The sequence below is a fragment of the Erythrolamprus reginae genome, chromosome 2 (genome assembly GCF_031021105.1).
Source record: "Erythrolamprus reginae isolate rEryReg1 chromosome 2, rEryReg1.hap1, whole genome shotgun sequence".
In the NCBI taxonomy this organism is placed as follows: domain Eukaryota; kingdom Metazoa; phylum Chordata; class Lepidosauria; order Squamata; family Dipsadidae; genus Erythrolamprus; species Erythrolamprus reginae.
This window is the reverse complement of record NC_091951.1, coordinates 325,431,329-325,447,861: the sequence shown is the minus strand read 5'-3', so window position 1 is coordinate 325,447,861 and position 16,533 is coordinate 325,431,329. Positions and strand designations below refer to the sequence as shown.

The 16,533-nt window shown below is 39.0% G+C and overlaps 1 long non-coding RNA gene across 1 annotated transcript in view; it reads right to left on the bottom strand.

The window, feature by feature from the left end:
• Positions 1–8,462: 8,462 nt before the first annotated feature.
• LOC139162693 (uncharacterized) overlaps positions 8,463–16,533 on the bottom strand; it is a 90,511-nt gene continuing 82,440 nt past the window's right edge. Inside the window, exon 3 of the long non-coding RNA XR_011558362.1 lies at positions 8,463–8,612. This is a non-coding gene — a long non-coding RNA (uncharacterized lncRNA). The remainder of the gene's footprint in view (positions 8,613–16,533) is intronic.

The window sequence follows — 16,533 nt, the reverse complement described above, 5'->3', positions numbered from 1 at the left end:
AGAAAAGTAATGTCCATGGAGGTGGCATACAAATCCAATAAATAAATAAATGTTGAAAGGTAATGATAGAAGACAATAGAACAGATTTTGCCCTGGACCACTTACAATTTTAGTAAAGCCTGCAAGCCAGGAAGTAATTTCTTGTTATTTCATGTCAAGATTGAAATGCTAAGATCTTTTGTAACTTTTTTTAAAAAAATGTTTTTCTTTATTGAGAAATAAATTGCACCCAAATTTTTTTTTGGAAAAAATGATGAAGTGAAAAGATGCTTACACTTTCACAAGTACAGCATGTACACTGAAACAATTCCTCTATGGACAAGGAGAGCATTTGGGATTGCCATACAGTTGCTTCTCATGAGAAGACTGCAGTCTACAAAGGATAGAAATCTAGAAATAATGAATATCAAAGCAATAAATGGCAAGCAGAACTAAAAACTTCTATAGATCACCCACTACATAAGATGAGCAACTTGAAGGTTATAGAGAATCACAAGGTAGGGTTTGCAAACTCTCTTCCCAAAACTAGGTAAATCCAGGCTACTTGGAAATAACCACCTTCTCTGGAGGACACCATCCATTTGAACTTTTCTTTTCAACTAAATTGGCTTTTCTGAAAATCCATACCACATTTCGGACATAAACACTCTAGAAAATATCCAGAGATACTTTACCCGAAGAGTCCTTCACTCCTTCACTTGCAACAGAATACCCTACAAAACTAGACTTACAATCCTAGGTTTAGAAAGCTTAGAACTACATCATCATATGCTACAATGTCCTTCCTGTCAACGACTACTTCAGCTTCAATCACAACAACACATGAGCACATAACAGATATAAACTTCATGTAAACTTGACTGCAGGAAATACGATTTTAGTAATCCAGTAGTTGATGCATGGAACTCACTACCTGACTCTATAGTATCATCTCCTAACCTCCAAAACTTTACCCTTAGACTATCCACTGTTGACCTCTCCCAATTCCTAAGAGGTCAGTCGGGGGCATGCATAAGTGCAACAGCATGCCTTCTGTCCCCTGTCCTAATGTTTCTTTTATTTTTTACTAGTACCATGCATATGAATAATATTATATCTAATGTTTCTTCTTATTTTTTCTTTTTCTTTTCTTCTTACTAGTATCATGTAAATGAATATTATTATATCTTTACATACCTCCAGTATGTACTTGACACGACAAATAAATAAATAAAAATAAACAAAACTGTAGAAAGCACTACTACACCATTAATGGAAGTGAGAACCAGTTTGGTATAGTGGTTAAGGCAATGGTGATGGATGGGGAGACACATCTTAATATTGACAAGTTTGAGCAACACTGTGTTAAGATGTTACAATAGAAACCAAGAAACTTGTTATATAGAGAGAGTGCTGGTGAGACCACATTTGGAATACTGTGTTCAGTTCTGTAGACCTCACCTACAAAAAGATACTGACAAAATTGAACCGGTCCAAAGACAGGCTACAAGAATGGTGGAATGTCTTAAGCATAAAATGTATCAGGAAAGACTTAATGAACTCAATCTGTATAGTCTGGAGGACAGAAGGAAAAGGGGGGACATGATCGAAACATTTAAATATGTTAAAGGGTTAAATAAGGTCCAGGAGGGAAGTGTTTTTAATAGGAAGGTGAACACAAGAACAAGGGGACACAATCTGAAGTTAGTTGGGGGAAAGATCAAAAGCAACATGAGAAAATATTATTTTACTGAAAGAGTAGTAGATCCTTGGAACAAACTTCCAGCAGATGTGGTAGATAAATCCACTGTAACTGAATTTAAACATGCCTGGGATAAACATATATCCATCCTAAGATAAAATACAGAAAATAGTATAAGGGCAGACTAGATAGATCATGAGGTCTTTTTCTGCCGTCAGTCTTCTATGTTTCTTTGTTTCTTTTTAAGGCAGAATTACAGCATAGACTTCGGGCCATCATTATCCTTCAACCCAATCCACTTCATAGCATCGTTATTGTAGGGAAAATTATAGGAGGGATCATTATGTTCATTACCTTCAGTGGTAAAAATACAGGTAGCTTGTACATTTCAATAAACATTTTGTGGGCTGCCCAACCAGACTTTGAATCAGGTTAACCTATGCAGAATCAGGACGAGGTAGCATGATTCTGCTTAATTTCTAAAGTTAAATCCAATGTGCTGGCTCTGTTAAAAAGTGCTATTGCTAACATGTTGGAAGCCACTCTGAGTCTAAGGAGAAGGAAAGGGGGAAAAATCGAATAAAATAAATAAATAAATAAATAAATAAATAAATAAATAAATAAATAAATAAATAAATAAATAAATAAATCCTACTTGGTCCTTCAGTCTGCTCTTCCTTTTAAAAGAATACTCATATGACAAGTACATGACAGTTAACAGATAATTCAGCAATTATTATTTTTAAGCACAAACTGTATGAAATATGGATTTAAAAGTCTCAACCTGTCTTGAAGAACTGAGGTTCTTCCTTAACTTCTTTTCTTGTTGGGTGTCATCTTTTCAGTCTGCAACCCGAAGAATTGGGCTTGTCCCTTTCTTTTATGAAAGCATGAGTATTAAATCTCAATGGAAGAACAGGAGAAAAATAAAGCGAACAAATAAAATAACCTGTGGATAATGATTAGGGAACACAGAATTGTGGATCTTTTACCCCAGTTAGAAAGAACTTTTGTCCTGTTCTCCCAAAGGCCATGTGGTGGCAGTCCATGTCAGCCTACAGTATTCAATGGATGGAAGCTCCTTTACCTAATATATATATATTGGGAGATACACACACACACACACACACACACACTGCTAAAAAAAAAATAAAGGGAAAAGTTAAAAAAACAGAATATAACTTCAAGTAAATCAAACTTCTGTGAAATCAAACTGTCCACTTAGGAAACAACAATTTCACATGCGGTTGTGCAAATAGAATAGTTGTGCAAATATTCAGTGAGAATATTTCATTCATTCAGATCCAGGATGTGTTATTTGAGTGTTCCCTTTTTTTTTTTTTTGGAGAATGTTTAAATTCAGTTACTGTGGATTTACCAACTAGGGGAAAGTCTTCGGAGAGGGGCAGCATATAAATTTAATAAATAATGGTAATAACTAACCTCAAATAATGGTAATAACTAACCTCAGATGCCCCCTTGTTCTTGTGTTCACTTTCCTATTAAAATCTCTTCCATCCTGAACCTTATTTAACCCTTTAATATATTTAATTGTTTCAATTATGTCCCCCCTTTCCCTTCTGTCCTTCAGATTATACAGATTGAGTTCATTAAGTCTTTCCTTAGATAGATATAGAGATAGCTAGCTAGCTAGCTAGCTAGCTAGCTAGCTAGCTAGCTAGCTAGATAGCTAGCTAGCTAGATAGATAGATAGATAGATAGATAGATAGATAGATAGATAGATAGAGTACTCAGATAGATAGAGTACTCAGATAGATAGATAGATAGATAGATAGATAGATAGATAGATAGATAGATAGAGTACTCAGATAGATAGATAGATAGATAGATAGATAGATAGATAGATAGATAGATAGAGTACTCAGATAGATAGATAGATATACTCAGATAGATAGATAGATATACTCAGATAGATAGATAGATAGATAGATAGATAGATAGATAGATAGATAGATTACTCAGATAGATAGATAGATAGATTACTCAGATAGATAGATAGATAGATAGATAGATAGATAGATAGATAGATAGATAGATAGATAGAAGGGGGAGGGAGGGAGAGAGGGAGGGGGAGAGGGAGATAGTGAACCCCCAAAGTCAAGCCCAATAGAAAAGGTTTAGCCCCACTGATAATTCATTATATAAATTATATTAAAAGTTTGAATTGACTGCCATTTTCTTCTAGCTACATCCTCACTCACTTCACATATGGCCATTGAATATTCCTAAGTACAGTAACAAATTGCCTGAAAACAATATTCATTAATAAAATGTATTTTGTTTAGCCCTAAGGGGCAGAGGTGGCCCGAACCAGTAGCAACCTGCTGGTGATGTCACGGTGATGCCATGGAAGCAATTCTGTCAGTGCCAGTCCGTGGAGCTGCCATCTTTAAAAAAAAAATATGGGGGGAGGGATTTTATTTTTTGGAGAGGATTTTTTTTTCTGTTTTTTTTTCTTCTTCTGTGCATATGCAGAAGCTGAGTTTTCTACACTGGGCATGCGTCACTATCTTATTTTCGGCTTTGATTTTTGATTTTTTAAAAAAAAGTTCAGCACTGTGCCTTTGGCCTTGTGGCGCAAGGGTTAGCGAACTGGCAGTGATGTAAGTTAGAACCCTCCCCTGCTATGGGGCCTATCAGTCTATGTATTTATGAATTTTAAAAGAAGGAAAATTAGCTCAATTATTACAGCATTCATTATTAAACACCTTATTCCGCCGGACTTGAAATACTGTGATTAGACAATTTACAATGGCCTCCAATCTGATCTAACAGTAGCTTATAAAATTATATACTAAAATGTCCTTCCTGTTAGTGACTACTTCACCTTCAACCGCAACAACACATGAGCACATAATAAATTCAAACTTAACGTAAACAGCTTCAAACTAGATTGCAGAAAAGACAACTTCAGCAATAGAGTGATCAACGCCTGGAATGCATTACCTGACTCCGTGGTTTCTTCCCCAAACCCCAAAAATCTTTAACCTCAGATTGTCTACACTTGACCTCTCTCATTTTCTGAGAGGTTTGTAAGGGGCATGTATAAGCACACCATTGTGTCTACCATCCCTGTCCTATTGTCCCATTGTCTGTTTTTATAATTATTAACTACTTATGTTATGCTTATACAAACTACAATCCTATACTTGTTCAACAAAACAAACAAACAAACAAATTATTTACCCTTTTTGCTTTTTGGTACCTGCATTCTTGTTTTCCTAAATTGCCACATGTCATTTATGGCTAGTACAGTTTGGTTAGCAACAGTCAGACAATGTTTTGTTTTTAATGCATTTGAAGTGGTCACATAGGTTGTTGAAGTCAGATGTGCACTCTGCTTTCAATTGCTTTCCCCAACATTTGCTGTATAAAGTAGATTAAACTATTAAAACCAAATTTAGAAGGGGGGAAAGGAGTCAGTTGTAAAGCTTTGAGGATCTTCTTTTTGAAATCTTAGTTAATCTTTGTTTTTTATTCAACTATTTTTTTCATTTGATTGTTCGTTTGCACTGAGCTGCTTTTTGAAATAGTTTACTGAACTATGGTACATTCTGGGTATGGACAAATACCAAGGTATATGTTTATTTGTATATGTATGTGTGGAAGCTATGAAAGGTATGAACATGTGTGTTTGTATGTGCATGCTACTAAAAGAAAAAATGGGGAGGGAAAGATAGTAGGAGAATAAGTCATTCCACACTGAAAAGAAGAAAGTTAGGAGGCTTTGCTTTAAGACAAAAAAGGCTTTTTAATAAATTAATGGAGTATGTTACATCAAGAGTTTAAACTGAGTTCTAGCAAAGAACCTGTGGAATGTCCTTACAGAAAGAAGCCAACAAGAAAGAAACCACTCCTTTGGCCTAATCTTAAGTCACCACTGAACAATAAATTCTATTGACTGTCATGTGAAAATCAGATGAACCTATCACATTTTATGCTTCCATGACGGTTGAAGAATTATGGATTGGAAAAAGTCCACAAAAAGAATCATATTTAGAAGAAAGATGCTCTCTAGAGGAATTGCATTGAGTAAAAGATTTGAAACACAGCAACTAACAATCTGTCCTATTTGGGATGTTCTCAATTATGCTCATGCAGCTATCTATCTATCTATCTATCTATCTATCTATCTATCTATCTATCTATCTATCTATCTCCTATACCTTTCTTCTATTTCTATATCTCTTCTTCTATTCTTTCATTGATATGTTTTATTCCTATATCTTCTCTTCTATTCTTTCTTAGATATATTTTACTATGAGTATATCCTCTATAACCTTAATTATGTATTTTACTATGTGTATACCCACTAAAACCCACATTGTGTATTGGACAAAATAAATAAATAAAAATAGATAAATAAAATAAAATAAATAATATCTATCTATCTATCTATCTATCTATCTATCTATCTATCTATCTATCTATCTATCTATCTATCTATCTACCGACCTACCTACCGACCTACCTACCGATCTATCTATCCATCCATCCATCCATCCATCCATCCATCCATCTATCCTATCTATCTATCTATCTATCTATCTATCTATCTATCTATCTATCTATCTATCTATCTATCTATCTATCTATCTATCTATCTATCTATCTATCTATCTATCTTATCTATCTATCTATCTATCTATCTATCTATCTATCTATCTATCTATCTATCTATCTATCTATACATGCTGTTTTTATCATTGTTGTTAGCCGCCCCGAGTCTGCGGAGAGGGGCGGCATACAAATCCAATAAATATCTGTCTGTCTGTCTGTCTGTCTGTCTGTCTGTCTGTCTGTCTATCTATCTATCTATCTATCTATCTATCTCCTATACTTTTCTTCTATTTCTATATCTCTTCTTCTATTCTTTCATTGATATGTTTTATTCCTATATCTTCTCTTCTATTCTTTCTTAGATATATTTTACTATGAGTATATCCTCTATTAACCTTCATTATGTATTTTACTATGTGTATACCCACTAAAACCCACATTGTGTATTGGACAAAATAAATAAATAAAAATAGATAAATAAAATAAAATAAATAATATCTATCTATCTATCTATCTATCTATCTATCTATCTATCTACCTACCTACCTACCTACCTACCTACTTGGATTTATATCCCGCCCCTCTCCAGAGGCATATAAATCCATTAGAAACTATATAGATTGTGTTTATCCTTGATGATCTGACTCTAATCTGATCTTTCAGCTCTTCCAAAAGTGCAACTACTGTAACAAACTCCATCCATCTTGCTGCCGGTTGTCCTTTATATTCCCTCTACCTTGAAGATCCTCAGTGGTGCAGTGGTTAGAGTGCAGTACTGAAAGCTACTTCTGCTGATCATCGGCTGCCAGCAGTTTGGCAGATCGAATCTCAGTAGGCTCAAGGTTGACTCAGCCTTCCATCCTTCCAAGGTCGGTAAAATGAGGACCCAGATTGTTGAGGGCAATATGCTTACTCTCTGTAAACCGCTTAGAAAGGGCTTTAAAGCACTGTGAAGCACTATATAAGTCTAAATGCTGTTGTTATTGCTATTTCCCAGCATTAAAGAACTTTATCATTGCATAATATGACTCAAGTAGGATAATGAGAGGCACAAATTGTTCTGTCGGGCTCTCAAGTAGAATCCTCCGCGAAAATTCACAGGTACAAATTTCAGACACACACGTTTGAGAATTCAAAACAATGTTGTTTATAATGAAAATTCACTTAAACTAAGCCGTCTTTTTGTATAGCAAAGAGCACTCGTCTCCAAACAAACTGGTAATTGGTACAAGTCCCTTATCAGTTCTGAGATACTTAGCTTGCAGCTGTGAGGCAATTCACAGTCCTTCTTCTTTCACAAAGTGAAACACCCTTTGCTCTGCTTTAGTTTCAAAGCGGGGAAAAAGCAACACACCAAGGTCGAAGTCAGCAAGGAAGGCATGAAACACAATAATCAGATAATCCTCCACAGTGGCCAAACCCATATGCTGCTCTTTATAGCAGCCTCACTAATTACCACAGCCCCACCCAACCACAGGTGGCCTCATTTTCTTTGATAATAATCTCTCAGTTGTTGCTGCCTATGCACCGCTCTCCACATGCGTGGCTGTATCATTAACTCTTGTTCCGAATCCAAGGAGGAGAGAGATACTTGATCTCCTTCCGAACTGTCTGACACACTCTCCTCCTCCCTGTCACTCATGTCTTCTTGGTCAGAGGAGCCTTCATCAGCAGATTCCACCAGGAGCAAAACAGGCCTGCGGCATGTGGATGTCTCCCCCACATCCACAGTCCTTGGGGCAGAAGCTGGGCCAGAGCTAACCACAACACAAATGAGAAGTCATTTGTACCTTGAGTGAGAAGTATGGGTTGATGTATTTGATGACCCATTGTTTTGTTTCCTTGACAGTATTTTCAGGAGTCTTTTTCAATACCAAACTTCAGAAACATCAATTTTTCATCTATACCTATCCTACTTATTCAAAGTCTAACTTTTATTTCCATAAATTGTGTCAGTGAATATTGCTACTTGCATCTTACTGTTCCTCAGTTGCCAGCACTATTTTTACCTATAAAGGTACAGACCAGGAATTTCAAACTCAATTGAGAGCCACTCCACAGTTGTGTTTGAACTTGGGGAGGGTATGGCCAAGATGGGTGTGGCCAGTGTTAAATCCAGAAGTTTCTGTAACTAGGAAAAATAGTTAAGAAGTTGTTGTTAAGCAAAAGTCACTATATTCAGACAGGACTGTTTACTTGCCTCTGATTGGCCGCTGGGCTTTGGCGCCAAACTGAAGGAGCTGTCAGGCGTCGCTTGTTGCCGGGTGAAAGTTTTCCTGTGCTACCGGGCTTACGCGCCTCCTGTCAGATTCATTCGGGAGTGAAAGTAAGTCGCGGCTGTTTTGTTTCCCTGTTGAGAATAAAGCGTTTTAACTCAGTGCCGTTTACTCGGATCATTTCAGCCAGCTTGATGTCATTCATGTTGGGGGTTACTGTGGGTGTCCAAGCACTCCACCCAAGCTCTCTTGTTACTGGCAGAGGCAATGTGGATGGTCCTTCACTGCTTCCAGGGGCAGATCAAAGCACCCTGCAGGCCAGACTCGGTCCACAGACACCCTGGTATAGACATATCACAGCATTTTTAATAATGTTTTTCCTTGTGAATGTAGAAACTGAATAGTATAGGAGAAGTAGGAGCCCTCTTTTATGTAACTGTTTTTTTTAACTTAAAACATTTATTTATTCATTCATTCATTCATTCATTCATTCATTTATTAGATTTGTATGCCGCCCCTCTCCGAGGACTAGGAGCAGCTTCCAACAAGCAAAGTTTTGAAACAGAGTACGCTTAAGTAGTATGGCTACAAGCTTTTCCCCTCCACAACATTATCAATGTTAGGTTGAATCTAGACTTAGTCATTATAGTAGAGTAGGGTAGATTGGCATCACTTCTCTATACAATTCATTGCACAATAATAGAGTTAGAGAGACAGACAGACAGATTTGGAAACTCATGCAAAAATTCAGAGAAAGAAAGAAATTCAGCTAAAAATGTGACTGCGGAAACAGAATGATTCCTGCACATAATGAGTATTTCATAATCATTTATTCTGAGACTTCTGTGTGAGTGATCCACTTAAGATTATCAAAATAATTATATCAAAAATTGTAACAATTACACAACACCAACCAACATAAGATAAAGAGCAATAACTGCTTGCCTCTCTGTACAGACCAGAAGAAACCAAGTGGATATATGTAATCTTACAAGGTTGTTAACTTATAGATGGAACTGAACAAAAGATTTATTTGTATTTATATTTATTAGATTTATATGCGGCCCCTCTCCGTAGACTCGGGGCGGCTCACAACAGTGATAAAACGGTACATAGAGACAAATCTAATAATTAAAATCTAAAATAGCAATTATGCATATAAAAAATCTTGTTGTTGAACTGATACAAATAAGAACTGATACAAATAAGTAAATGAACAAATAATAGAAAATTAAAATTATTTGAAGACAGTGTAAATGCATTATCTTAATAGAAGTGAATAAGATAAAAAGTATACCAAGGTAAATAAAAATTATTTATATAGGATAATTATAGTATGGTACTCATAAGCTGTAAAAGGTAAACAGGATGGTTGACATTTATGCTGAATGTTTTCTATATAACTATTCATACATAAATGTATATGTGTCTACAGTATATAATGCTACATGCGCCTATCTGTTTGGATGTAGAACTGTTTGTTTGTTTTCTTTTATATATTTAATAAAGACTTTTTTAAAAAAAGAAGATTGAATTGTAAACACTGTTTTAGCAAAATTCTCCAATTAATATTTTGAAATGTAAATGTTACCTTTTAGTCAACAATAGCAAACAAGAAAATAGAGATTTTGAGTATATAGAATGATTCAATTCAATTCAATTTATTTGATTTGTATGCCGCCCTTCTCCGAAAACTCGGGACGGCTGATGCTATCATATCACAAGCTAATTGTTGGGGCAGATTTGGATAAGAGCCGGGGTAGCGCAGTGGTTAGAGTACAGTACTGCAGGCTGTAGAGTACAGTACTGCAGGCTGCTAGCTGTAGTTCAGCAGTTCAAATCTCACCACTGGCTCAAGGTTGACTCAGCCTTCCATTCTTCCGAGGTGAATAAAATGAGGACCCAGATTGCTGGGGGCAATATGCTGATTCTATAAACTTTTTAGAGAGACTGTAAAAGAACTATAAAGTGGTATATAAGTCTAAATGCTGTTGCTATTATTATTATTTATCAAATACTACAATCATAAGGCAAAATAAAACCCACAAAAACCCAACAATCAAAATCTCACAAGAAGGCAGTAGCAAATGGCAAATTTATTATTGCCAAGACATCTATGGGTCAATGAAGGTCATTTCCATTTGACCTTGTCTTAAAGGATGCTTTATCAGCAGAAGTAGCTTGCAGTATTGCACTCTAACCACTGCACCACCAAGACTCTATGGCTCTAGGTGCCACCTGTCCTATACCATTTCAGACAAGTGGCTGTCCAGTCTCTTCTTAAAAACTACAACTTCTGAAGGCAAACTGTTTAATTGGGTAATTTTTCCCACTGTTAGGAAGTTTCTCCTTAATCCCAGGTTGCCGCTGTCCTTGATTAGTTTCCATCTATTGTTTCTTGTTCTGCCCTCTGGTGCTTTGGAAAATAAGTTGATCCCCTCTTCTTTCTGGCAGCCCCTCAAAATACTGGAATACTGCTGCCATGTCACCCCTAGTCCTTCTTTTCTCTAGAGTGGCCATTCCCAATTCCTGCATCCCAATTCCATGGTCAACCATCCTTCATAGGTTTTTGTCTCCAGGCCTTTAATCATCTTAGTTCAGGAGTATCAAACTCAAGTTCATTGAGTGCTACACCAGGGTTGTGTTTGACCAGGGGATTGGGACAGAATGAGTGTGGGCAGGGTGGACATGGCCAGCTCAATGCCACTCGTGTCAAGAGCACCAGCGGTGGCCCAAATGCTGTGCTAGAGAAAATGGGCTTCTGAGCCCCGTTTTTGGCTGCAACAACCTCCTGCAAGCTCCTGAGCTCCTCCTCAACCAATGAAAATTGAGCTTGGGAGGACCTTGTGCAGCCCTCACGAGCTCTGTTTTTGCTGGCAGAAGCACCACGGGCCAGTCCTTCGCTGTTTTCAGGGTGGGTCCTTGGGCCAGAACTAAGCTGAATCCTTCCCAGGGCCTTGAGTTTGACATCTCTATCTTAGTTGCTCTCTCTTCTCTCTCTTTTTTGCAGAGTCTAAACATCCTTTTTGTAATCCTTTGTGGTAAACAAAACTGGATTCCAGATGTGGTCTGATGATGATGGTTTCTTTGTTAACCTACCACCCTGACCTTTCCTACATTTTTCACACCCAAGAAGTAGTAGCCACGATGCTGATTTGTTGAACTCAGCCAAGGATATTCTGAGATTGCCTATTATTATTATTATTATTATTATTATTATTATTATTATTATTATTATTATTATTATTTAGACTTGTATGCTGCCCCTCTCTGAGGACCTGGAGCCACCGTTCCCCATAAGCTGCGCCCGTGAGCAGGTGCGCACCCCCAAATACCCCCCGTGCGCCCTTTTCCACGGGCGCGTGCTCCCCATCCCCTGCCACCCCCCCAGGGGGGGGGGGCGGGGAGGCGCCGGCAGTAAAAGGAAAGGGAGCCGCGGCCGCCCCTGCCTCCCCACCATGCCTCCGGCCCCCTCGCTCTCCTCCTCCTCTGCCTCCTGTGCTCCCAGCCAGGGGGCTGCGAGAGAGAGTTTTCTCCACGCGCTTCGGGAATGCCCACCCCACCCCTCTCGCAGCCCCTTCGCTGGGAGCGCTTTCCTCCCAAGCTTTCAGCAAGGGGGTTGCAGTAGAGGCAGGACAGGTGTTCCCGAAGAACTCGGAGAAAGCGCTCTCTCAGCCCCCTCGCTGAAAGAGAGAGAGGGAGAGGGAGAGAGAAATCTCCTTTATGTAAAAAACAGTCACTCTACTCAATCACATCAACACATAACATTTAACGGTCAGAGAAGAAGGGGGCACGATCTAGCTGCCCCATGCCTGGTGACATAGATGGGTCTTAAGGGTCTTGCAAAAGGTGGGGAGGATGGGGACAGTGTGAATCTCTGGAAGGAGCTGATTCCAGAAGGCCGGGGCCGCCACAGAGAAGGCTCTTCCCCTAGGCCCCGCCAGATGACATTGTCTGGTCAATGGGACCTGGAGACTCTGTGGGACCTTATTGGCCGCAGCAGAAGGTGGTCACATAAGTAGTAGTAGTAGTAGTAGTAGTAGTAGTAGTAGTAGTAGTAGTAATAATAATTTATTAGATTTGTATGTCACCCCTCTTCGAGGACTCGGAGCAGCTCACAACAGCAAAAGCAATACAATAAATCCAATGATAAGAAACTAAATTAAAACCCATAATTACTAAAAACCCAGACAGGTCAGCACAATTTGGTCCGATGCCATGTAGGGCTTTTTAGGTCATCACCAACACTTTGAATTGTGTCTGGAAACCAATCGGCAGCCAATGCAGGCTGCAGAGTGTTGGAGAAACATGGGTGTATCTGGAAAGACCCACGACAGCTTTCATGGCCGCGTTCTGCATGATTTGAAATTTCCGAACACTCTTCAAAGGTAGTCCCATGTAGAGAGCGTTGCAGTAGTCGAACCTCGAGGTGATAAGGGCATGAGTGTTGTGCACTTCTCCAAAAAACTCTTTCCTAAGCTTGTTTGCAAGTGATACAGCTGGTCAATACTTGTTAAAATGAACAGTTGCCTTTTTTCCAGTTGCAAAAAGTGGCAGTACTCAACATGAAGAAAATACATTCACAAGAGAGGATGAGAACCAAAGAAATATCCTGCTTTTGGCTCAATCAGCTTGCGACCCAACAAGCCAAACATAACTCACCAGCCATGTATTTATGGTGGCCGCCTGCCAGAGGTTTCACACGCGCACACCCATACATAAGCACATTTGTACTTTCAGGCAGCCAGAAAAATGAAGAAGTTTATTAAGCCTCTGACAAGCCACTCCGCATGATAGATGACCAGTATTCAATGTGACGGACCTCAACATTTTACGTTGCATAGGCAATGCAGTATTTGGTTTACCGGTTCTTTTTAGAAAACAGTGGAAAGGAAAGAAAGATAGGAAAAGGGTAAATTGCTAGTTCAACAAGTAGGGTGACTATTTATCTTTCGGTATCCTGGTTTCGCTCTATCATCCTTATGTCACAACTGGAGCGGAGCACAATATTTATCTCAGAACTCCAAACCCTTCTGAACTGAGCTTTCGTTCCAAGGTTCAATCGGTTTATGAACATCAGCCAAAACTCTTGAAAGTTTGGCAAACAGGAACTGAGGTTATTCATTTAATTTGAAAGGAGCCAAGCCTACTGCCCTAGATAGCCTCACAAAACCTACTTCCACCTCCACCCATTTTAAATCTCAGCTCATCCACCACTCCCCAACACCAGCCAATCAAAATCTAAGGCAAGAGATTCCAGGGGGAGACAACAAAGAGTGATAGAGTGACACTACTTTAGTGGGTAACTTAATTCTAAGGGTGAGGAAAGACATCACTGCCTGTAGCTATGAATCTCTGGTATATGGATGCCAGCTTTGAAATTAGGACTACTGAGGATGGATGGATGGATGGATGGATAGAAGGAAAGAGGAAAAATAAGATAATGTTGGCTGGGTGATGTGGATTTTACATAATGTTATAAACAGTTTAGGTAATGTTATGAGTAATGTTATGAGCTACAACGTCCTTCCTGTCAACGACTACTTCAGCTTCAACCACAACAACACACGAGCACGCAACAGATACAAACTTAAAGTAAACTGCTCTAAACTCAACTGCAGGAAATACGATGTTAGTAACCGAGCTTTGTTCTCTGTATCTGATGATCAGCAGGTTCTTTCCAAAACTCTGACAACATATGAATCCACAAAGATTTGCATTGGAGTTTATGTGTTTACATGTGTACCAAATTCACTATATTTTATATTACTCATGGAACTGGGGGAAAGGAAGTCGAACTGGGTACAGGATGTCATAACCAGCCTTGCAAGTAGTATCCACGATTTTTAAAAAAATCAAGCTATACTCTTAATCTGATCTGAGAACACTCTCAAATTAAGAGTGATCAAGACCCCAAAATGTATAGTCCTCCAGAGAATCTCACTGTTTCCTCCAACTTCCAGAATATTCAATTTCTCTGGTAACTTACTGTCTGTGATTACACAACACATTGAATCATAAACTGCCTAATTTTAGCTTAATTAGTTATGCAATACTAGACTATACGGTTGATGGAGAGTCCATCCTCTCTTTAAATCAAGGAGCCTTGCAACAATTAGGGCAAATGGTCAGGATTAGATCAAGAGAAGGGTATTCACACACTACCTCTTGTGCCTATTTCTCACTTGGCCAAATGTTAGTCACTGTGTGTAGGAGACAAAGCAAACATTTTCTCTTCTTTCTCCTTAATTTTCTGTCTTCAAGATGCAATTTAAAGACAAATAGGGCTATTGTATCCTCACCTCTTTTCTAATAAATCTGGCTTTTATTTCAAAACATGAATGCATGTTAGCATCAGTGTTCCCTCTAATTTTTTGGGGTGGGTGGGCGGAAAAGTATAGTGTCTGAACGGCAGTAAATAAATAAATAAACAAACAAACAAACAAACAAACAAACAAATCAACCAACCAACCAACCAACCAACCAACCAACCAACAAACAAACAAACAAACAAACAAACAAACAAACAAACAAACAAATAAAAAACCCACCATGTTTTTCCTCAGAGAATTTCAAAATAAAATACTGTACTGTGTGTCTATAACAATGAGCTCATAATAGGGAACTCTATCAATATCAAAATGCCACTTAAATAGTTGAGCTAGTTTCAAACTAGATTTTGATTTTCTTTCTCTCTTCCTTACTCCCATTCTTTTTCTTTCTCTTTTCCTTCCTCTCTTTTTTCTATCTGTTTCTCTCTCTTCCTCTCTTCCTCTCTCTCTCCTTCCCTCTCATTCTTTCCCTCTCGGCTTCTGGGCAGGTTTGGAAAACTCTGAGTTGATGATGATTTTTAAGTGAGCGATTGCTCATTGCTCACTTTAAAATTGCTTAGAGGGAACTATGGTTAGCATTCTAGGTAGTAGCCCCTACCAAGACAGTGCATCTGCATCCAAGACAGTGGTATTATGACCATCGTCATTTCAACGGGATGGTCTACTACTTTAAAAATAATTTTTTTCAGCACTCCGATTATTCAGGAATATATTTTCTAGCAAGGGCTGTTGCTTCACTTTTAGTCAGCATGACCTCAAGACACAGCACTGTCAGAGATCTTCAAACTTGGCAACTTTAACACTTGTGGATTTCAACTCCCAGAATATTCCATCCACCCATGCTGGCTGGAGAATTTATTTATTTATTTATTAGATTTGTATGCCGCCTCTCTCCGGAGACTTGAAGCAGCTCACAACAACAAAACAGTACAAATCCAATAGTGAAAAACAATTTAAAACACTTAATATAAAAAACAATCATTAACACCATAAGTACAGCGGAAACGGCCCAGGGGAATCAGTTTCCCCATGCCTGACGACAGAGGTGGGTTTTAAGGAGTTTGCGAAAGGCAAGGAGGGTGAGGGCAATCCTAATCTCCGGGGGGAGTTGGTTCCAGAGGGTCGGGGCCACACAGAGAAGGCTCTTCCCCTAGGTCCCGCCAGATGACATTGTTTCATCGATGGGACCCGGAGAAGGCCAACTCTGTGGGACCTAACCGGTCGCTGGGATTCGTGCGGTCTCGGAGATATTCTGGTCCGATAACCAACACTTTGAATTGTGCCTGGAAACTGATAGGCAACCAATGCAGGCTGCCGAGTGTTGGTGTGACATGGGTATACCTGGGGAAGCCCATGATTGCTCTCGCAGCTGCATTTTGCACAATCTGAAGTTTCTGAACACTCTGAAGAGATAGCCCCATGTAGAGAGAGTTACAGTAGTCGAACCTTGAGGTGATGAGGGCATGAGTGACTGTGAGCAGTGACACCCAGTCCAGGTAGGGCCGCAACTGGTGCACCAGGCAAACCTGGGCAAAGGTTCCCCTCACCACAGCTGAAAGATGGTTCTCTAATGTAAGCTGTGGAGCGAGGAAGATGCCCAAGTTGCGGACTCTCCCTGAGGGAGTCAGTAATTCCCCCCCCCAGGGGGATGGACGGACAGATGGAATTGTCCTTGGGAGGCAAAACCCACAGCCACTCCATCTTATCAGGGTTGAGTTTGAGT